Source organism: Pleurodeles waltl, chromosome 1_1 (genome assembly GCF_031143425.1).
Source record: "Pleurodeles waltl isolate 20211129_DDA chromosome 1_1, aPleWal1.hap1.20221129, whole genome shotgun sequence".
Classification (NCBI taxonomy): domain Eukaryota; kingdom Metazoa; phylum Chordata; class Amphibia; order Caudata; family Salamandridae; genus Pleurodeles; species Pleurodeles waltl.
Window position 1 is genome coordinate 673,721,769 of NC_090436.1, and position 23,913 is coordinate 673,745,681.

General features: G+C 41.8%; 1 protein-coding gene across 1 annotated transcript in view; it reads right to left on the bottom strand.

The window, feature by feature from the left end:
- Positions 1 to 1,088: 1,088 nt before the first annotated feature.
- Positions 1,089 to 23,913, bottom strand: part of PRR16 (proline rich 16) — a 1,304,776-nt gene continuing 1,281,951 nt past the window's right edge. The window contains exon 3 of the mRNA XM_069227042.1: positions 1,089 to 3,085. The gene's annotated coding sequence lies outside the window, so the exon portion shown is untranslated. The remainder of the gene's footprint in view (positions 3,086 to 23,913) is intronic.

Consider the following 23,913-nt stretch of genomic DNA (forward strand, 5'->3'; position numbering starts at 1 on the left):
CTCTGTTGTCGATCTCTCTCACCTGCTGCTCTGAGCCCCCCACTTCACAGCCACTAGCACTGCCAGGCTGGGACATGTGGATGCTTGCACCTCTGGCCTCCCGACACTCCTCTGCCCCTCTTTCGTACTTTGGTCACCCAGCTTAGGGGTCTTTAGGCACAGCAGTGAACAGGCAAGCACTGCCACCACCACACCCTCCAAGGCCCGCCACAGCAGCCTCATCCAACCTCAGAGTTCCTCTACCAGACCCTGAAGTAAATATGTGTGGCCGGCTCCTCTAAGGAGCCTGGCTGTCCACATGACACGGGGATTGTCTATTGCGACCCAGCCAACAGCACATCCTGACCAAAACGTTTTCCCTCTTTACCTGTTCTGTTGCCAACCACCATCCACCTTTTACCAGAATTGTGGCTGGTAGCCCAAACCTTACCCCAATTTATGCTTCGTCTGTCCCCCTGCAGAAAGGAGCCCAAAGGCAGTGTCAGTCCTTTTTGGACTGCACGATCGCCCAAACTCCCACTGGGCCACATCCCTCTGAAATCATATGCCTCCCAGGACCCCATTTTCTGTGCCGCTAAAGAAATAAAGAAACTGTGATTGTCCTTTCTTGTATTTTATCCATAGATTTGGAGTAAGTAAATCATTATAATTTTACAAGTGTTGTGCAATTGCGCATTTGCACTTTTAAATGTCATCATTTGGTCAGATGCACAACGTTTTTTGAGGACTAATTCACACTCACTTCACACATAGGAATTATGATTTATGATTTTCAAAAAGTGAGTTTCTTTACTCTGCCTTTAATTCACAAAACATTTTTTCTGGGATTAAGAATTTCTTCATCCTGAAATGTCTTAAGTCAAACCTAAATATGTACTAAGAAACAACTACTGATCAAAAGTGCGTTGGTCCTCAGGCCAGGAATGTCAGTAGTCTGTCAGTGTAAGACAGTTGTGAGCAAAAGCTAATCACTGAAGAAGCTTTGTGATCAGGCCCAGTGTGAATATGCTGACAATAATCATATATTCTGGTGGCTCAAGGTTGTACAGGAGTGAATGGATGTTAAAAATTGAGCACAGCCTATTGTCATTTAAAAAAGTAAAATATATTTTATTGAAAATATGTCTGGCAACAAACAAATAGACATTAGTGACTTGATTACACATACCCTACTGTATAGTCACAGAAATGATGTTCATCAACACTGTTAATGCAATATGAAGCTGAGGGGCTTTCAGTTGCCTGGGTCAATCTATGTTGGTTACGTTCTAGTAATGTATGTTCTTATTTTTGAGGTTGCTTTGTTAAACCATGTAACAGATAGCGCCTGAAAGTGCTACAAGTGGTCTGTGCCTTATCATTCTGCATAACACAAACACATGAACATGCATGTGGTGTCTTTCGATTCAACTGGTAAATTAGAATGTCTCTGCTACTCATGTCCTGAAGATAAGCACTCAGTCTAAGTCATTTGACCTTGAATGGTGCTGTGTGACAAAAAACAGATTAGTTTGGTCTTGGCACAACCTTGCAAATTAAATATGTGCATAAGTGCCACTAGTAAATGCCATTAGTAAGGAAATTCCAAATTCTTCTCAGCCTAGTAGTTTTAGAATATACTGGCTCACACATTGATTTGGATGTGAAAAAGGGTACAGTCTTCCTTAAGCATGCTATCTAGCCTGCATACCTTCTCTATATATCAAAAATTAAAATAACTTGTTTACTGAAAACTATTGTGAAAATACCTCTGAATTTGTACAGATCTACAAGTAGAAATATATTTTTGTTCATAATTTTACAATGTTGTATACATTATTTATATTAAAGCTTTCAGTCAACAATTTGTTATGACCTGGCATGGAGCACTTACTATGACTTAAAAAAATAAACATTTTTGATAAATAATGATGTCAGCCTACATAGGTGATGGCAAATCAAACAAACAACACTTTTATTTAGAAAAATAAATGGAAAACACTGTGTTGTCTCACTTTGTCCCATGAATAACAGACCAATGGTTACAAAATTGTTATAGGTCAAATTCAAAGAAGAACGGGCAATGATTGAGACGTCGGTGTACACTGTAAAACACTGATGCCACCAGTTATAGACTTTCATTTGTTTGTTCCTTGGCTGTTCTGTTGAAATGTTATAAAATGGAATGTCATTTTGAAATCAAAAATAGCATTAGCCTTTCTCCACATCTTTTCGTATTATACATGATTGATCTTTTATCTCAAAAGGAGGCCATTTTTCTTTGGGGTTGGGGATAATGAGGAGAGGGTCCCTGCTGAGATGAGGAAAATAAGTACATTTGCCTCCATTTTTTTTTCTTAGCCAGTTCAAGATAAAATCCGACGTGGTCTGAGGTGCCACAAGGCCATCTGTGCAAATGATGGCATGCATTATACCCTGAACAGAAGTGACTGCACAGACACTAGAAGTACATTCAGAGGCAACTTGCAACTGGTCCGCTGTGCTGCTCTCTCAATGCACAAGGAGGGGAAATCAATAGGGCTTTCAAGTGTCAGCTATACTTCTGCAGTTCACCTATGGCTTTGAGTTTGTGCATAAAAGAGCAGCATGGTTGCTTCAGATCCGATGTAAACAGTTCCCTACTGTGTTGCTCTGTATGCGTTACTGTGCTTGCAGTCAATTCCAGATGCCACATTCTCAGACACATTTGGCTACATGGATAAACTCCAGTAATGCAGCACAGTTCGCAAAATCATCAGCTCAATTCATTTCCTCTTGTTTCAGTCATGGTAATACTGATTGGAGTACACGATTGTGTCCTCCTCTTCTAAGCTCTTGGTAGTTTTCTAGTGGCTGGAACTTAAGGCTGTGGACATCGAAGGGCTAAGGTTCCAACTGCCCAAACTGAGGCCATCGATTCAGTGACGTTTCAACGAGTACTCATTGTGCTGTGACTCTGTGCACCGAGGTTCACCGAAGTGGGTCCAGCTTCTGCAGTGTTCTCACAAGTCTTGTATACAAGAAATCAACAAGAAGAATCTAGAAGATTGAAATCCAGGGACGTGCCTCAAGCTGTGGATCGGCATTATGATTTCCAGCCCAGGTGCTGTGAGAAAGGAGACAGTAAAAAACGAGTGTTACTGTTCTGTATAGAACTATCATTTCATTATAGTATACACGGTGAGAACAAGCAGTCAAATGATGTGGAAAATTGATTGAAATCAAATATCTTTTTGCAGAAGAGGGTTGTATGGTAAGAAAGCTTTCACATTTGTGGATGCTGCTGATCTACTGTAGAAATGTTTCCTGTGTTTACAACTCAGTCTGACGTCGAGAAGATTTGCAATATTCTACTACACATGTTTCATAAAGGCATGCGTGGGTACAATCTACCGTTTAAATCAGGTATGCCTTCTTCTGAAGCCTGTACAGCTACCCACCCAAAGCTGGTTTTATATTTGTTGAAAGTGCTCGAATATACACCGAGAGAGAACTGTCAGTGAAACTGTACGAAGCTAGCTATGCTGCCATTTTATGTTTTTCAGAAACAAATCCAAAAAACGAAGGTTTGTTTCTGGAAAATCTAAGGGCATGGCCCTTATGTAGCAATGCATTTCTCTATTGACACTGGATGGGTAAAACAAGCCTTACATCTCTGCCGTGATTGGAGTTTTCTCTCGGGTGGGGTACGTTGCTGCCTTTTACCTGCTTGCCTTGCTGATTCATGGTTAAGGGCAGTCATCACACCATTGATGGGGTGGGTCGATATTGGGTAGCTAGATAGGTGGAAGGATCGAAGAGTGGGTGGGTGAGTGGATGGATGGGTGGATAAATGGGTGGATGGACTGGATAGATGGCCCTTCGGAAACAGTGCTCTCTTATGATATGATGGGGAGGAGCTGTGAGTGCGGCTTCTGAGAAACCTGCATTTGGGCATTTTCTCCCCACTTTAAAACAAACTATGTGTTGTCTGGGTATTTTGAATGTTTGAATTGCATGTATTACCAATGTGTTAGTACTGCATTTAGGTACAGAAGTGTTCATAGCAAGGGGAGTAAAAGAGGAGTGGCCAAGTAAAAACAGGGAGAATAAAGTGCATATTGGGAAAGTGGCAACCTTTTAGAAATTCACACACGTTTGGAAATGCATACCTAAGACTTATATGAGCACCTAACCAGCATTTTTGGGGAAATGGTGTGAACTCAAATCATCCAAATACTTAAGAAGTGTAATGCAATCTATTTTGTCCAGTACGCCGATGTCCACCACGGTTGCACATCTTTGTCATATTTGATAGGCCTGGGAAAAAGTTTATTTTCTTTAGAGTAATCAGACATATCTGCAGTGTTTTGTTAATCACATGATTATGCCTGTTCTTGTAATTTTTAGCAATTTAGGGAAAAACCTCTAACTAAGAACACAGGAACAGAGAGCCGTTAGTTGCTAACTGTTGCTGTTCCTGTTGCATTTAGCATTATTTTCTTAGCCCAAAATGCATCCTTGGGTCAATTTTGAACGACCCAAGGATGCAGTCAAATGATGTGCATTTTGCATTCTGTGCTAAACAAATAATGCAACATGCTGGATTATGCTACTTGCTTAATTGTACTGTAATTATGTGTGTTGGACTTTTTTGCTTATGCAGGGTCATCCCCAATCTTTTTGCCTCCTGCCTCCTATTTTCTTCTGACCTGTTGCTGTTGGCTTTTGAACTCTGAGCACTTTACCACTGCTAACCAGTGCTAAAGTGCAAATGCTCTCTGTGTAAATTATATGTAATTGGTTTATCCATGATTGGCATATTTGTTTTACTGTTAAGTCCCTAGTAAAGTGCACTAGAGGTGCCTAGGGCCTGTAAATCAAATGTTACTAGTGGGCCTGCAGCACTGGTTGTGCCACCCACACAAGTAACCCTGTAATCATGTCTCAGACCTGCCACTGCAGTGTCTGTAAGTGTATTTTTACACTGTAAATTCGACTTGGCAAGTGTACCCACTTGCCAGGCCTAAACCTTCCCTTTTCTTACATGTAAGGCACCCCTAAGGTAGGCCCTAGGTAGTCCCAAGGGCAGGGTGCAGTGTATGGATAAGGTAGGGCATATAGTAATGTGGTTTATATGTCCTGACAGTGAAATACTGCCAATTTCGTTTTTCACTGTTGCAAGGCCTGTCTCTATCATAGGATAATATGGGGGCTGTCTTTAAATATGATTAAAGTGTAGATTCCCCTAAAGAGTAGATGGACATGTGGAGTTTGGGGTCCCTGAACTCACAATTAAAAAATACATCTTTTAGTAAAGTTGATTTTAAGATTTTGCGTTTGAAAATGCCACTTTTAGAAAGTGAGCATTTTCTTGCTTAAACCATTCTGACACGCTGCCTTGTTTGTGGATTCCCTGTCTGGGTCAGTTTGACAGTTGGGTTGTTTTTCACCTCGCACTAGACAGTGACACAAAGGGGGCTGGGGTGTAACCTGCATTTCCTGATTAGCCATCTCTGCTAGGAGGGAGGGGTGGAGTGGTCACTCTCATCTGAAAGGACTGTGCCTGCCTCTGACAATGCCGGCTTCAACCCCCTGCTGTGTGTCTGAGGCCTTGCCTGGGCAAGGCAGGATTTCACAAGTAGGTGTGAGTGCCCTTTGAAGAAAGGTGACTTCAAAGACTAAAATGGGTATAAGAAGGGCACCCAAATCTACAGAAACACTTCTGGAACCAAGAGGAACCTCTGCCTGGAGAAGAGCTGATAGCTGAGGAAGAATTGCTACCCTGCCTGTGACTGTGCTTTGTGGAGCTTTCCTGCAGTGCTGCTTCTGCCAGAGTAAGAGGGCAAAGACTGGACTTTGTGTGCCTTCCATCTTGTGAAGAAATCTCCAAGGGCTTGAGTTAGAGCTTGCCTCCTGTTGTTTGAAGTCTCAGGGACAGCAAAGACTTCTCTCTGCCAGCACCTGGAGTCTCTGGAGAGACTCCTGTTCTGACAAGTGGTGCCCTATCCAGTTCCGGGGCCCTTGAAAGGAAAGCTGGTGGAAATCCAAGGAAATCGACTTCGGACGACTCCGGACCGACGCTGCTGCTGAATACGGTGACGCCGCCTGCACCCGACGCCGTGACCTTCGCTGGAACGCAACGCTCTTCGCAGGCCCGACGCCACTGCAGCCTTGCTGAAGTCCGCGACTCCGTGGAAGTCGCCGCACCACGTCGTGACCGACGCGCTCGAAGTGCACGGATTCAACGTTTCGCACAGACGCCGCGATCCCCGACGTCGCGCATCGGCTTGTTTTCACTCTTCACCAAAGGTACTGTACTTGGGGGTCTACACGACTCCGTGTCCGGCGCCGCTGGTGTCGGCTTTTTGGGAACGACTCCGTCACGACGCCGTGTTAACATCTCATCGAAGCATTTTTGTTTCTAAGTGCTATTTTTGAGTTTTAAAAATTCATGACTTGACTTGTGTATGTTGGGTTTTTGTCGTTTTGGTCTTGTTTTGTTTAGATAAATATTTCCTATTTTTCTAAACCGGTGTTGTCATTTTGTAGTGTTTTCATTAAGTTACTGTGTGTGTTGGTACAAATACTTTACACCTAGCGCTCTGAAGTTAAGCCTACTGCTCTGCCAAGCTACCAAGGGGGTAAGCAGGGGTTAGCTGAGGGTGATTCTCTTTTACCCTGACTAGAGTGAGGGTTCTTGCTAGAACAGGGGGTAACCTGACTGTCAACCAAAGACCCCATTTCTAACAATGTGGAATTTGGCTACAGAAAATTACACAAGTTATGGTAACCCCTAGTGTTTGGCAGATCGCAAACCTCAGATTGTGATAACAGTGTAGAAGACTGCAAAATAGCAAAGTAACTGATGGGAGGGAGTTTATATAAAAGTATCCTGCAAAGTAATTGTGGCAGTTACTTTATGCATACATAACTCAAACCCCTTCTGCTACTTTTAATAGACCCCTTTCTAGTTGCACTGGTCAAAACCTTTTGTGTATAATTCTCCATGATGGGACTGTTAACATCATCACAAAACTTTGGTGAGAAAAGTCTTTGTGCATGAGTTGCTTGGCAGTGAACAGAAATATAAACCAATACGACTACTTTTTATATTAAACGTTTTGGTTGTTTTAGGAGATGTTAATTAGGCCCTGTTTGTGGCTAATCATAATACCTATTATGAAAAGAACATTAAATACATTACACAACTTAAATCTTGCTGGTGCTTCGACCCGACTAAAATTGTTGGTAAAGGGTCTTGATCAGGACAAAAAAGAATGGAAGCACCAACCACTCACAAAACATATTTGAAGAGGATGAAAGAAAATATAAATCGCTGAAACTCTTGTGGAAACACGGCTTAGTAGCTCATGCAACCAATGCCTATGAGAGGGCTAAGGAATTCCCACACTTAGCACTCCCACTAGAATGAGTCCCCAGACTGAAGCTTGTGAGTATCCGATTATATGCAAAACGTTTAGTGGAGCTAGTTCCTCTGTAAATGCAAGAGGCTTCCACTGCTTTTTCTATATTGTAAGTAGCGTTCCTTAGCCACTTAGATCAGTACCACTTTCATATTGAGGTTAATCGATACACTAAGGGCCATATGTACGAACACATTTTCCCATTGACACAGAATGGGAAAAACCCTTTGCTACATCTGGCCCTAAGGGCCTTATTACCAGGTTCTCGGTCCTATGACAGCCAGTCTCATGAAGGTGGTCTGACCGCCCCAATACAATCCTGGTGGGTGGACCTGCCAGGAGACTGCCATTCCCACCAGGATCATTGTTCCCGATGGGGTGATGGTGATCGAAGTTGTAACCAGCCAGGGTGGCACTGATCTCAGTGCCGCCTGACTGATTACAACCCCACTTTTGCCAGCCTTTTCATGGTGGGGACCCTTCCTTGTAAAAGTTGATGGAAAACCAGTGCTGGGAGCCACGTGGGACCCTGTACTGCCGATGCCCATGGCATGTGCATTCCGAGGGTGCTAGAGTGCTAGAATATTGGTCTCGGCTCCCTTAAAGGTGCCAAGGCCAATATCCTAACTCTTTTCTTGTTGATCAGCTCAACAGGAACGCGTATTACAATGTTTCTGCCTGTCAGTCCGGCAGGGACATTGTAATATGCTCGGGGTGGCATCCTCCCCGCGGCTTTGGCGGTCCTCTTTTATAACCGCCAGAGTCTTAATGAGTCCCTAACTCATCAATCAATCAAAAACATTATATGTTGTAGTGGAATATTATTATCCAGGAAAAACTACAAAATCACCATTTGTGATTTCCTTGTAGTAGACAGTTTTACAAGCGCACACAGTTTTGCAAATCAGGCTCTATCTTCTGAATATCCTCTCCCCAACATCTCTGAGAAGTTACAGCTTATTGGAAACACTGACCCATCTTCTCAGCACAACTAGCGCATCTCCCACTGTAATACACATTGCCCATTGGGAATCAGCAAGACCGTTTCAAATTTCCATAAATTGGGGAATCTTTAATAATTTCTAGAACCCACTGCTTAGTCAAATCTGTCGGACCAATCAGGACAACACTTGATTACATGTACGGTAAGCCTAGTAGTGAAGCTCTACTAAGTAGCTGAAAAATGCATGTTTTACTTCAGAGGTCAGCTATGACTGAGTTAGCTTTTTCTTTAGCCATCAAGAGAGTCCAGCTTTGGCAGAGTTTTAGGTAAACAGCATTCTGGTATTAGCAGTGCGCTCCAGTTAAAAAGACCATATGCTTTCAACTGGTGTACTGTACATCCCATAAATGCATACATTTTTTCTAAAGATGGTGATGTATCCTTTAATCATATTTCACCAGAAACATGCTCAGCATTGCAGGGTGATTATGGGCCTCTTGTTTTTTATTTTGCACCTGTGCCATAATATATTTAGTGCCCATGTGCAACTGTTGTAATCACACACTTTCTACACACCCAAGGTGCTTTGGTAGTAGAGATGTGGGTTGCAGTTATTGTACTACCTCTTTAAGGCACACATGTAGTGCTAGAGTGATCTCAAGGAGGAATTTCCTCATCTGTATATGGCCAAGAACCCATGAAAATAAAGAAGCACTTCACCTTCGTGCAATGAAGCTTTCAGAGGGCACACTCACTAGGCATAACAAATAGGCGGCGCACAGTAAGTTCAGTCATTCAAAGTGGGAAAGGGGGCCACAGGGACCTACCAGGCCTCCCTGTACTAACAGGTGAATTCATTCATCGCTCCTGCCTGCAGAGGAGCAGGGTCAAGCCTGATTTGCATACAGTTGGTTCCGTACTGAAATGGCATGGTGAGCAAACAAACGAGGGGTTTGAGTACTAACTAGAGCTATTGCCAGTGGTCAGACTTAATGCAAGCTGCCTCCCAGCACTGTTTGTGTTTCAGTCACACTGCCTTCCGCCAGAGTCAGTAGGTCAGCTATGACTGAGTTAGCTTTTTCTTTAGCCATCAAGAGAGTCCAGCTTTGGCAGAGTTTTAGGTAAACAGCATTCTGGTATTAGCAGTGCGCTCCAGTTAAAAAGACCATATGCTTTCAACTGGTGTACTGTACATCCCATAAATGCATACATTTTTTCTAAAGATGGTGATGTATCCTTTAATCATATTTCACCAGAAACATGCTCAGCATTGCAGGGTGATTATGGGCCTCTTGTTTTTTATTTTGCACCTGTGCCATAATATATTTAGTGCCCATGTGCAACTGTTGTAATCACACACTTTCTACACACCCAAGGTGCTTTGGTAGTAGAGATGTGGGTTGCAGTTATTGTACTACCTCTTTAAGGCACACATGTAGTGCTAGAGTGATCTCAAGGAGGAATTTCCTCATCTGTATATGGCCAAGAACCCATGAAAATAAAGAAGCACTTCACCTTCGTGCAATGAAGCTTTCAGAGGGCACACTCACTAGGCATAACAAATAGGCGGCGCACAGTAAGTTCAGTCATTCAAAGTGGGAAAGGGGGCCACAGGGACCTACCAGGCCTCCCTGTACTAACAGGTGAATTCATTCATCGCTCCTGCCTGCAGAGGAGCAGGGTCAAGCCTGATTTGCATACAGTTGGTTCCGTACTGAAATGGCATGGTGAGCAAACAAACGAGGGGTTTGAGTACTAACTAGAGCTATTGCCAGTGGTCAGACTTAATGCAAGCTGCCTCCCAGCACTGTTTGTGTTTCAGTCACACTGCCTTCCGCCAGAGTCAGTAGGTCAGGTCATGGAGCATAATTAAAGCAGCTGTTTAAATAAAAAATAAAAAAACATTGCTTTTGTTTCTTCTTCCCTATTTTTCTAGAGTATAGTGACAGGCAAAATGAACACACTTTTTTTTTTTACTCCTTTTTTAAACTGACCGGTATTAAACTGCCTTCACTATTTTTTGCAAAAAATATCTAACAGGTTTTTGATGTGTTTCATTTTTGCACAAGAAGTTTTTTTTTTATTCTTCATGTTTGCAAACATGCTCTCTCTTTTATATGAAAGAGCTATACACCAAGGGTTTAAGTGGTTTTGTTGGGAAAGGTGATGGTGTGACCATGAAGTATATAGGATAACATACAGCCTGCCATACATTAGAAGGACATTGGAAGTCACCTCGGAGCTCCATACCCTTATAAAGAAACTTGACCTTCGGCCTCGTTCCTCCATATGGTTATGGAACTCCTCTGTGACTTTCAATATCCTGCTGATGTATGGCAGGGGGTACCATTGTCCTTTATGTAGTCTGTTCACAAAAAAGCATGCTCTCAAATACTAACAAAAAAATGTAAACCAGTTTATATCCATAAAGTGTTCATTAATAATGTGTGATGATATGATTTGATCAGTGATGTCATTGATAATTTCATGTGTGATGTCATCTCTAAAATAATGTTTATGGTCATGAGCAGGACATTCGGGTGAGTTATGTTTAGGATCAGCCAGTATTTAGGTTATGCTGGTAAACTTTGTTAAAGTCCCACATTTTGTGTTAGGTTAGAGACATTTTGTACTCTAGTCACTTGCTGATATCTCACTTGACTTCATTTGTGTGTGGCAGGACATAACACAGTTGTAATATGGCGGACGAGCTATCCATCTTGTTTGTGATAGTGTCCCATCTGCCAAGCTTTAAATCAGGCCCATGGTGTTTACTTTAAACTATATGGTTAACCCCTGTGAATGGGATATAGTCACAGTCATTATTAATAAACACATTTGCAAAAATAAGATTTGTACAATGTATATGCCATTTTACTTGTGTACGGATATGGAAATCACTGCAATCCATTTATCCATTTTATAAATGTATAACAAGGAAGCCAGATTGTTGTGCTCCTTGGAGAAGAAGGATCAGACAGATAGCTGTAAAAATTGTACTCTCTGCATATTGTGTCCTATAAAGTGAGTTTCTGCTACAGATGGGGCCAGACGCCAGTGAGGCTAACTACAAGATTTTAGATTCAATGTGGTCAGACTGAGGCGAAATGTCTGGATGGAGAACAGATAAACAATGTGTGACTGCTGTTGCCAATTAATTTTACATTGGCAAGTCTGTCCTGCTGTGCCTTCTGCATAATGTGATAGCTGCTTCTTCACGCCATACTGCAGAAGCGACATAGCTTTTGCTTTCATGTATTATAACCCTTTGCATTGGAAACTTTCTTCTCTTCTGCAATTATGTGTTAGGTTGCTACTAAGGGACGAAAACTTTGAAACGCAGTAAGGGTTACTGGAAATCATTTCCTATAAACAGATAAGAAATAGGAAGCCTAATAGAAGAAAATACCTCACAGGCTAAATCAAAGACTAGTCAACTTGGTAAGAGACAAGCTCCTTCAGATGTAAGGGAACAACAACAGAAACTGAATTTTTATAAAGAGTTTAATAAACAAATTTGTATCAGCTTCTGTTTATGCTGTGAGCCCCTCTTTACACATTATTTGAAAGAGAAGAAAGAACACAGTAACTCAGAGCAACACAAAAAAGGAATACCAGTGCAGCAGCCATTTGACATATGATTAGGGCAAATAAATCCCTTTCAAATCAGCTTTCTTTACTCTTGAACCTAAGAGCAACACAATCTCAATACAACCATTTCAGCTATGAAATGTCCTTAAATGAATGGCAACAAATAATTAAACTATGATCGTTATTCCCTAGGACCTATTGACAGAACCTTTGTGTGCTACTAGCCTGTCTGCCTCCATTCCAAAGTACATTCATGTGTGTTCGACAAAGCCCCCTGATCAGTGGAGGGCTATAGTGTTTTGGTGTAGCTGTGCTCACTTTGATTACACTAGCATGAAACGTTATGGACTTCATCCTTGCATCTTGAGCTCAGCCATTGTTTATAAACGAGATAGGTGTTGAATGGCACTGAGCAAATTTTAGTCATAGTTTTTCCGTATGCACATCATAAACAAAGTGCATTGTCGGGCATTTACTGAGGCCAACACACATCAGAGACAAGATACCAATTTTAATACAATTCTTGCAGAAGAACATGCACACATATGAATTATTGGCTAAGATTACCAGAAGGGAACAAGACTATAACCATGTGCAGTGGGCTCTCTCTTGCATGGCCATCTTGAAACTGTATCATGTAAATCAGATGAGAGTAGCTATCTTTTAATGGAGAGCACATTTCAGTTGACACAAGCCTTCAGTATCATCTTTGAATAGTAAATCAGAACCAAAATTATATTGAAGGGATAAAAGTGTTTAAGACCGTCCTTATTCACAAGCATAACACTAACAAAAACTCTTGTATTGTACTGTATCAATGTGGATCATGAGGTGCTTGCCTACATGGGCAGCAAGCTATCAGTGTAGGGCATCACTTAATTTGAGGTGGCGGTTGCCCGTGGAGGTCACCAGCAATCATTTTTGAGACCCAACACCTATTTTTCCTCATCAGACATTTCCAGAGAGAAAAAGAGGGAAAACATTCAAAGGTGAACAGAGGAAGAGAAAGAATAAAAAAACATCACTAAGGGAGAAAGCAGGAACTGACAAGAGTGAGATAAAAGGGGGGTGTCTGGCAGTTGATTAAAGAGGCCCAAGGTGAACTAAAGACTATGTAGCCTTGGTATTTGGCGGGCTGACATTTAATTGCACCAGCCAAACGCTTCCGCGGAGCACTTTGGGCACTAGCACTAGTTCTGTTACAAATTAAGCATTGTTGTATGGTGTGTTTGGAAGAATGTTGTCTTATGTTTTTTTTCAAATAATGTAGGAAGTGCTTCCATGTCCTGCATAATGACCACCGAGGTGCAGTGTTATGGAATGCAGTGCTTAGTAATGTGGTGGGTAATGAGGTGTTAGAGAGAGATGCATAGTTGTAGGAGGCTGGCCTGGCTTATAGTGGGTACCTGATGGTACTTACACCTTGTGCCAGGTCCAGTTATCCCTTATTAGCAGATTAGTAGTGTTCTAGCAGCTTAGGCTAATAGAGGTAGCTATAGCAGAGCAGCTTAGGCTGAACTAGGAGACATGCAAAGCTCCTACTATACCACTTATATCATATAGCACTATATCATAAGAATCACAATACTCAGAGTTACTAAAAATAAAGGTACTTTATTTTAGTGACAATGTGCCAAAAATTATCTCAGAGGATATACTCCCTTAGGAGTTAAGTAAAATACACAAAATATACACACAAACCAAAATCAGGTAAGTAAACAGTTAGAAAAGTAGTGCAAACACTGTGGAATACAATAGGATGCAATAGGCCTAGGGGCAATACAAACCATATACTAAGGAATGCAAACCACTTAGGGACCCCAGGCCTAGTGTAGTGTGTAGAGGTTCGCTGGGAGTGTAAGAAAACACTAAGGGTGTCCAAGATACCCCACCCCAAGACCCTGAAAAGTAGGAGTAAAGTTACCCTACTTCCCCAGAAACACACTAAAGTTGTGATAGGAGATTCTGCAAAGACCACAACTGACTCCAAAGCACTGAAGACGGATTCCTGGACCTGAGGACCTGTAAAGGACGGGGACCAAGTCCAAGAGTCGTGAAAGTGTCCAGGGTGGGCAGGATCCCACTAAACCCCGAATGAAGGTGCAAAATGGCTGCCTCCAGGGAGATTTCTTCTTGGCAGGGTGAAGGCAGACAGCCCCAAGAGCATGCACCACCAGGAAACAGCCGAGAAAGCCGGCAGGATTAGGCGCTACAATGTCGCTGGTAGTCTTCTTGCTACTTTGTTGCAGTTTTGCAGGCATCCAGGAGCAGTTAGCGGTCAATCCTTGGCAGAAGTCGAAGAGGGAGATGCAGAGGAACTCTGGTGAGCTCTTGCATTCATTATCTGATGAGGAGCCCACAGGAGAGACCCTAAATAGCCCTCAGGAGGAGGATTGGCCACCTAGTCAGGTAAGCACCTATCTGGAGGGGTCTCTGATGTCACCTGCTGACACTGGCCACTCAGAGGCCTCCATTGTGCCCTCAACCCTCTGCATTCAAGATGGCAGAGGTCTGGGACACACTGGAGGAGCTCTGGGCACCACCCCTGGGGTGGTGATGGACAGGGGAGTGGTCACTCCCCCTTCCATTGTCCAGTTTCACACCAGAGCAGGGGCTGGGAGATCCCTGAACCTGTGTAGACTGGTTTATGCAAGGAGGGCACCATCTGTGCCCTTCAAAGCATTTCCAGAGGCCCGGAAAGGCTACTCCTCTCAGGCCCTTGACACCTATTCCCAAAGGGAGAGGGTGTAACACCCTCTCTGAGGAAATCCTTTGTTCTGCCTTCCTCGGACTGGGCTGCCCAGACCCCAGGAGGGCAGAAGCATGTCTGTGGGTTGGTAGGAGCGGTATCTGCAGTGAAAACCCCAGAGAGCTGGTTTGGCAGTACCCAGGGTCCATGCTAGAGCCCCAGGGATGCATGGGATTGGCACCCCAGTACCACATTTGGCATGGGGGGACAATTCCATGATCTTAGACATGTTACATGGCCATATTCTGAGTTACCATTGTGAAGCTACATATATGTATTAACCTATATGTAGTGCACGCGTGTAATGGTGTCCCCACATTCACAAAGTCTGGGGAAATTGCCCTGAACTATGTGGGGGTACCCTGGCTAGTGCCAGGGTGCCCTCACACTTAGTAACTTTGCACCAAACCTTCACTAAGTGAGGGTTAGACATATAGGTGACTTATCAGTTACTTAAGTGCAGTGGAAAATGGCTGTGAAATAACGTAGACGTTATTTCACTCAGGCTGCAGTGGCAGTCCTGTGTAAGAATTATCTGAGCTCTCTGAGTGGCAAAAGAAATGCTGCAGCCATAGGGATCTCCTGGAACCCCAATACCTTGGGTACCTAGGTACCATATACGTACTAGGGAATTATAAGGGTTTTCTAGTGTGCCAATCAGAATTAGTAAAAATGGTCACTAGCATGCAGTGACAAGTGTAAAGGCAGAGAGAGCATAAGCACTGAGGTTCTGATTAGTAGAGCCTTAGTGACACAGTTAGGCACCACACAGGGAACACATTCAGGCCACAACCTATGAGCACTGGGGCCCTGGCTAGCAGGGTTCCAGTGAGACATATAAAACACACTGACAAATAGGGTTTTCACTTTCAGCACTGGGGTCCTACTTTGCAGGATCCCAGTGAGACAGTAAAAACACCCTGACATATACTCACAAACAGGCCAAAAGCGGGGGTAACAAGGCTAGAAAGAAGCTACCTTCCTACAATAGTTTATTGTTTTCAGTATGCTGGGAGCCTTGAGCAGCTCTGGAGGTCACTTTATGGTATTTATTATTATCATAGCCTTCTTGGTTGATGGCAGCGTTGGGTTATCCAATCTGATATTTTCTTTTAAGTTTTTGCTTCTGAGCAGGCCTGGTCAAAGAGAGAAATTGTCAAGATCTGCTGAGATGGGCTTTGTTAGTCCCATTCCATGTCCGAATGTAATTGTGAGATGTAGGAGGTGGTCATAATGTGTAACTAGTTGGAACCTGCAGTGGACAAGATAAAATTCCTTGGCCAGCAGTATGTGACAGATGTCATCAGTCATTCCATACCTGTTTAGTTGATGATGGCTAATTTCTTGGTTGGAACAGTACTGGGATATGGACAAGGCCTGTTTGTGTGAGTGTAAGATGAATAAACTATAGTTGGCTGCTGAGAGTTATGGTATTCATTTTAGTGTAGGTCAGAAGGCTTATGTGTGAGTCAATAAACGTCCCAGGCTACCATAGGTCAGTCCTTCTTAACTTAAATGGAAATAAAAGGTTGTGTGCTGCTTAGGTTCTTCCTTTTATGTGGGTTGTAAACTGCAATTTAAACCAGAAGGTGTGATTAGCTCTGAGTTCAATTCCAGATTTGTAGGATGGTGTAGAGCTTGGAAATACCAATGCTTTCAATGGTATTCTGAAGTATATACATTCCTAGATATTTCTAATCTTGGCTGGTAGTGAGTTCCAGAGCTTGACAGCTTTTCATGAGAAAGCAGTGCCTCCTATGAATTTTTTATGGCAAGATATGATGGCTTGTATTGCAAGCCTGGAGTGCAGTATTCTGTTTTGTTTGTTCAATTTAACTTGATTGTAAAGTGATTGTTTTCCTTGAAGTGCCTGTGAACAATTCAAAGTGACTTCAACATTGCCCTTCTAGCTATAGGGTAGACAGCGCAGTGATTGCAGGACTGCAGACATGCGTTCTCTTGAGTGAAGGTGAAAAAGGACTTTTGCTAAAGCATTTTGGTCTCATTGTAATTTGCACATGATGAAAGTAGGTGCGCCAGGTAAGCTTCCAGATTACAAGAGTGAGGATTCCTTGTTGAGATTGTTGGTACCCAAAGTATGGTAAGATGCAACACAATGATTTCATTGGATAGAAGGAGCTGTTTGTGATGTTGACTTGTGGCATCAAGGATAGGTCTGAATCCATGGTTAGCCCTAGGTTTCTGATTTCTTTTGATGTTGTTTAAGGGACTCTGGTTGCCTGCCTTTGGAAGTAGGCTATGCTCACAACATTCATTATCTGCACACATCTTTAATATGAATTGATATGTTAGTAATAAAACTGCTGTGTGCCCTGTAGGCCTTGCAGTTTAAGGGACTCTGGTTCCTAGGGCCACATTGCGGCAGTTGGTATGTTTGTCATTGCCCATAGGTTTTAATTCCAGTCTTTGCAGTTTTGAGCTTTAGGTGGTTACTTATCATACATATGTTTATACCACAAAAGCAGTCATCAAGATTTAAGTAATAGAGGTTTTTAGGGTCCTGCATTTTGTAGAATAATCTGTACGGAATCTGCAAAGTTTTAACAGGTGAGGTTGAATGATTGAAACAGATCTGGGGAGAGCATTAGATAGATGTTCAATAACAGAGGGGATATGATGAACCCTGAGGGATGCCACATTAAGTATGAGGAGCTGATGTGTAAGGTGGTAGGTAAGCTACACTTTTTCATCTTTGAAGTAAAGACCAATCTATTTTAGAGCATTTTTAAATTTTCAGAGAGGATGAATCTATGTAGTAGCATGTGGTGGTGGACAGTGTCAAATGCAGCTGATAAATCCAGAAGCAATAAGATAGCCATTCTGTTCTTATTTACTGTGAGTTTGTCATACCAAGTTAATTTAATGGCTGATTCTGCCTCTGCCTGCTTTGAATTTAGGCTGTTGGTCTGATATTCAGTCATTTTCTTCTTTAAATTTTGAAGGTTGAGTAAACACTGCTCCTTCTCTTATTTTTCACTAAGAATGGTCCATTTGATGTAGTCCTGTATTTCCCTGGATTAGAAGGATTGATGTTTTCCTTTTGGATGAGTGGTCTAATGTAGGAGGATTTCGGGAGTTGTTGAGGTCATATCTAGCTACTTCTCTGCAGATGTTCTTTGAAGTATATCTTTAAAGACCTGAAGGTGATCCTGATGGTCTGCTTATGAATATAATGTTGAACCTCTAAGAGGTTATTGAAAGCATGTAGTGGTGGAAGATGGCTTTCATCTTTTTTGGCTGGGTTACGGGTTAGGGTAATGTTATCTCTGTTTTCCTTAGGGTAATATTTTTTCTTTCTAATTTTTTAGATGAACTTTATGGAGATTTTGTCACAAAAGTCTTGCAATTGTGGTGTTTCTATATTTTGCCACTCTGGGTCCCAGAATCCTTCTAGATTCCTGTGGAGTTCATTAGAAGGGCAGGTGGCTTCATTTATGCATGTGGAGTGATATTGTCTTTTGTGGTTGAGATGATTCTTCAGTAGGCTCTGTGAGAGTGACAGTGATTTTGTCTTATTCATCTCATGATTTTCTCCACTTACATTGTAGTATGTGGCTTTGTGTTTTCATGCTTTTGATGTTATCAATCCCATGTGGTGGTCTTTCTCTGGTTAACCCTGAATGTGGCTGTCATTGGTATCTATTCATCCAATTTAGTAGAAATCCAGTTGTAGAAGCTGTATATGTCTTGAGGTTTCATGTTTATTGGGGTTCTATCGGCATGGGTGTTGAGTTTAGGGAGGTCTAATTTATTCCATTGTCTGTGTGAGCTTTTTGCTGTTGTTTGGTGTTTTTATGTCGTATTTTAAGAAAAACTGTGCTATCTGTAAAATTAGACCACCTAATTTTCTTCACTTGCCCGTTTCACTTGTAAAAGGCCTTGTACATCACATGAAAAAAGTGCAAATACATGACAAATCTTATTTAACTGTGCATATTGTAAAATGTGCATTCCTCGTGGACAGGCACAATATTTGTGCAATAGATTTGGTGGATCTTTTAAATCTCTGTCCAAATCTCACTCCCACTGATCATTTGCCCTTTCCTTACAAATTCACTTCTGCATAATGAATCAAGTCAATTTCTAAACTTGGAGTAAACCAGGTTGAGGATACCATCAAAGAAACCCAATAGCTTGACGTCCAGTGCCATTCTTCAGGGAAGCAAGTGGAGCAACCAAAAAAGACGGAATCATCAATGTGGTTTACTGCTCCCTCTGCCCCCTTTAGGAAACATTGCTACTGGTGAGGTGCATTCGGTACGCTTATTCGGACACAAATGATGTGCTGTGATCTTCCAGAAAGGGAGAGCAACTGTAGCAGGGCAAAGAAGGCATAACCTGTGGATGAGGTACTTGTAGTAAATTAAACATATTACCGATTGACCTGGAGTTTTGAGAATCCATCTTTTCTACACTGCCTATGAGTATGACTGGATCCTGTCTGAAGAAGTTAAATGTAGTCCTTAACACAACTGCTTTTTATTTTTTTTATTTTTTTTTCAAACTATGAATCTATGCTTCCTACTGACACGCTTGTTTCTTATGTTGCTGTATCTGTAGACGGATACTTCTCGCTTCACTTTCATGACAGTACTACTTAAAATATTAACTAGGAAAAGCAGAAGAAATGGTGTTGATGGGTATGGGGAAGTAAGTCTTCAATCTTTATTGGTATAATGGTAACAGTGAAATAGCTTTTTTGACCTGTCATTGTGGAGGAATGTTAATATATTCTACATAATCTGTTTTAAAATACTATGCACTCTACCTTGTGAGCTACAGGAACTACATAGGGGATATTGCATATATTTCAAAAAGATTTCCATCTGTCAACATGGTTTTGTAACAGATTGCACTGCAGATTTAAGTTGCAGCAGTCCGGATACAACGCCAGGCCTGAAGCCATATAACCAGTGCTCCAGTGTGCAGTCCCTAAAATCCAGCTATAAAATGTAGCAAAATATAGAGGTGAACATGCAAAATGAGGTACTTTCTCACAGGCCATGTGAACGGAAACGGCAAGAACTGCATACATTTCAGGTATGATTAGGGCAAACTAATACTTTCATTGCTGCATTATGGTTTTCCTCCACGTAGCAAACTTAGAATAACAAATCACTCACAATACAACCATTTTGGCTGACACAGACTTACTAAATTATCATTAAATCAGTAACAACAAATATTTGACATTATGACCTTTTTGCCTTAGGAACGGTTGAATACAGAGATGTGCAGATTTTTTTTTTTACCCACAAACTAGAATTCAATGCGTTTTATAAAAACTCTTATGTTGTCTACCCTTCTGCTCGTCCTCATAGTAACAGCTTTTGGTGTCCAGTAACAATACACACACCACACAACGCTTTTTCCAATTAAAAACCTATATTAATAGTTCTAGGTGAATTAATGATTGTATGGCATACTTTAGGTACTTGCTACAAAGCAAAAGAAAGGTCAAAGGATTATCTGAAAGCACATCCCTCAATGCATGAACGTAGTTCTTGAACCTCTTCAAATGCCACTTCATCTTTTACCCTTTACTCTTACAAACTCCAATCACAATTCTGCTGCTTGATTTTCTTACATTTATCAATTCATCCACGCTCTCTCCTTCACAAACACCTGATTACAATAAGGAGCCCTTCTCAGACTCCATATAGCTCCCACTTCAACCACCACCATTTTCTTTATTTAGGGTCTGAAAATGTTTACTTTCCCTTGTTGGTACTCACTACCAACTTGATTACAAGCGTCACCCCTGCTCTGAATGTTTTGCGTGTATCCACATGCCATAGTCTGTAGTGTTCTTGCGTCTCCACTATCTTTAGCCAGTCACACACCTTACTTTGACTCCTATATCCACACCGGATACTTTGGTGCTTTTTTGGTGTTTGTTGTATTTGACACAGGAGCACTGAAATTCCTTTACACAGATGAAATGGACATGGATGCCATGTTTTTTACACAAGATTGGTACTTCCTAGATTCTTTGCTTTTATACATCAATGCAATAAATAAGTGAAAGGAGCTCATTGGTGATGATGGGTCGGATGTATAAAGCCCTTTTGAATGTCTTAACAGTCTGAATTGACATTTCGGGCCATAATGTAATGCAAAATGGCCTTTTCTGATGTACAAATCGCAATTTGTGATTTCCAGAATAGGAAGTCGCAAATTTGTATTACCTATTTGCGGTTCCTGTTCGGATTTACAAAGCATTTCCTAAATGCGATGTGGGCATTTAGGAAATGCAATTACCATCGACTTGAAGTCGATGGTAACCATGTGCAATTTTAAAAAGCACCCTAAAATGCTTTTTTGAAATTGCAATAGAGCACACACATTCCCCTTGGGCAAATGTGTTCTCTACATTTGCACCGCTATTTGTGGGGTGCACTAATGGGAGCCTTTTGCCCATTGCCATCCTTGGTTTTCAATTTCCCAAATAGAGATTTCTTAATAGGAAATCGTTATTTGGGAAATGCAAAACGTGCCCATTGACACAAATACATTCGGATTCCGAATGTGCAATTTCCTAATAATGATTCCTACTTTGTAGGAATCGCTATTAGGAAATCGATATCTCTATACATAGTATTTTGCATTTCCTAAATAGTGATTGCTATGAAGTCGCTCTTTTGGAAATACAAAATAGCATTTTAGTACATCTGACCCAGTGACTTTTCTGGCTTATTTCTAAACTGGTGTATGAGTATTATTCTTAGTAACCTGCCTAGCTAGAGAAGGTAATTTGCCGCTGGAATTAATATTCTCCACAAGGTACGCTCTGGACGATTCCAAAGACTTTCTCTAGAGAACAACCCATTGAAGATTACTGTACATCAGAAAAGTCAAAATTACCTTTCGCTTCTAGCATAGAGCGAAAAGTAGCAAGGAACGCTACTGCACACAACTGCAGTTAAACAGTACTCCAGTTTCCAGTCAGCTTTCAATGAACCTGAGTCGGAGTATTCATCTTCTATGCCGCATATCATCAGCAAATACACTATTAACACCACTGTAGAATGTAAACCATGTATTAACTACATGGAAAGTATGATAGTTGCCTGGGGGTTCTCCAAACATATAATGTAAATTACTACGTACATTCATCAAATCATAAATCTGAAGGTATGTTTTAGTCTGAACGAAATTTAAATTAAGTTCGAGTACTATTAAAAACATTGCCTCTCCTTTGATATACAAAGGCATACGAATATCGCGCATGAGCTTGTCAAAAATTGTAATAAAGGAAGAAAAAGCTTCCATTTTAAGCTTATAATTATGTTTAAGGAAATGACATTTCACTTTGAAATTACAAATGTCATAGAATGCAATTGATGTTGCCTGCCTTTGGAAGTAGGCTATGCTCACAACATTCATTATCTGCACACGTCTTTAATATGAATTGATATGTTAGTAATAAAACTGCTGTGTGCCCTGTAGGCCCTGTAGGCCTTGCAGCCTTACCACAGTACCATAGGTGAAAGTATCATTTCCACAGAAAATAATATCCATTTTCTTTGATAAAACCTTTATAAGATGGCATATAAAAATAACATACAATACAATTGTTAATTTTCTGTGTGAGTGTAGTAGAATAACTCAAGGTATTCTATTAATTGCAATGCCTACAAATAGAAAAATAAACTGAACTCTGACTTTCTCCCTGAGAAAACGCAGCTATGCATGCTGTCGAAATGGTGGGGTTTGCTAGACAACATTCTCAGATCAGTATGTGGTAGGAAAGCATCCATTATCGTTAGTTCATCAGGTGCAGCTCCACCAGGGATCACAGTAACAAAGGTCCTACTGTACTCCAGATATTCTAGTTTTCTTTTTTTAATATGCTTACAGGTCCCAGAAGAACAGAATGTCTTGGTTTTATTACTACCTATGGCACTCTTGACAAACCTCCGGCAAGCAGTTTTACAGCGAAATGCATCAGAGAAATTATTAATGCATTTTCAAATTAAAACTAAATTATAACGTTTTTTGTACCTTGTCATGTCAAGACTTTTAGGCAGGTTACAAAGGGGTTCTGGCTGGATATGAAAGGTTAATCCAATGGTTTCACTGAGTGTTATGTGTATTTGTAAAATGCACAATCACACTTGAAAGTATCCTGCTCAGTCTATTCTAAATTGAGTAATTGAAAATCCAGGTCTGCTTCTTGCGGAATTCAAGAAGCAAGCAAAAGGCTCTGATGTAGAGTAGATGTTGTTCCATTCTTTAGGAGCTATGTGAGAGAATGATTGCCCTCCTGGTCAGATGCTGTGTACGTGTGTTGTGTGTGAGAGTAGGAGTCCTGCAGAGAGTAGGTGACTGGGTGGTTAGTGGAAGGAGGTGCAAATGTGCCAGTAGGTGGGGCCTGAAATGTGTTAGTGCCTTGAATGTGTGTGTGAGGAGTTTGAATTCAGCATGTTTGTGCATCAAGAGCCAGTGTAGTTCCCAGAGGTGTGGTGTGATGAAAGTTCTGTGTAAGAGGTTGAGGATGAGTCCGGCTGCCAAGATGTAGTGAGTTGCTAGGTTATCCCGGAATAGGAGTCAGAACAACGCATGCTGGAACCATGCATGCCTAAACAATGTGGTTGGAACAACGACCGCGTTGTTACCACGAATGCCTTAACAATGATTTTTCGTTGTAAAGGAATTCCTGGTAAAGGCATGAGTGAACGGCATGCGTGGTTCCAACATGTGACTCCCCTCACCCCTAAAACAATCGTACTCCAACCCCCCACCCTTAAAAACAATTCTACCACTACCTCAACCCCCACCCCTAAAACTTAAACTACCCCGCCCCTAAAAACTAAAAATACCCGACACCCCTCACCCGACAACTACTGCGACCCCCTCCCCCAAAAACTTAAACTACCCCGACCCCACCACTCCACCCCTAAAAACCAAAAATACAGTGACCCCCACCCTAAAACTACTGTGACCCCCCCCACTCCCTGAAACCTAAACTACCCAGACCCTCTACCCCGCCCCTAAAAACTAAAACTACAGTGACCCCCACCCATAAAACTGTGATCCCCCACCCCTAAAACCTAAACTACTCCGACCCTCCTCCCCTAAAACTACCCGACCCTCCCACTCCCTAAAACCTAAACTTACCCCGACCCCCCACCCCACCCCTAAAAACTAAAAATAGCCCGACCTCCCCACCCCCTCCCCTACAACTATAGCGACCCCCTAAGCCTAAACTACCCTGACCCCCC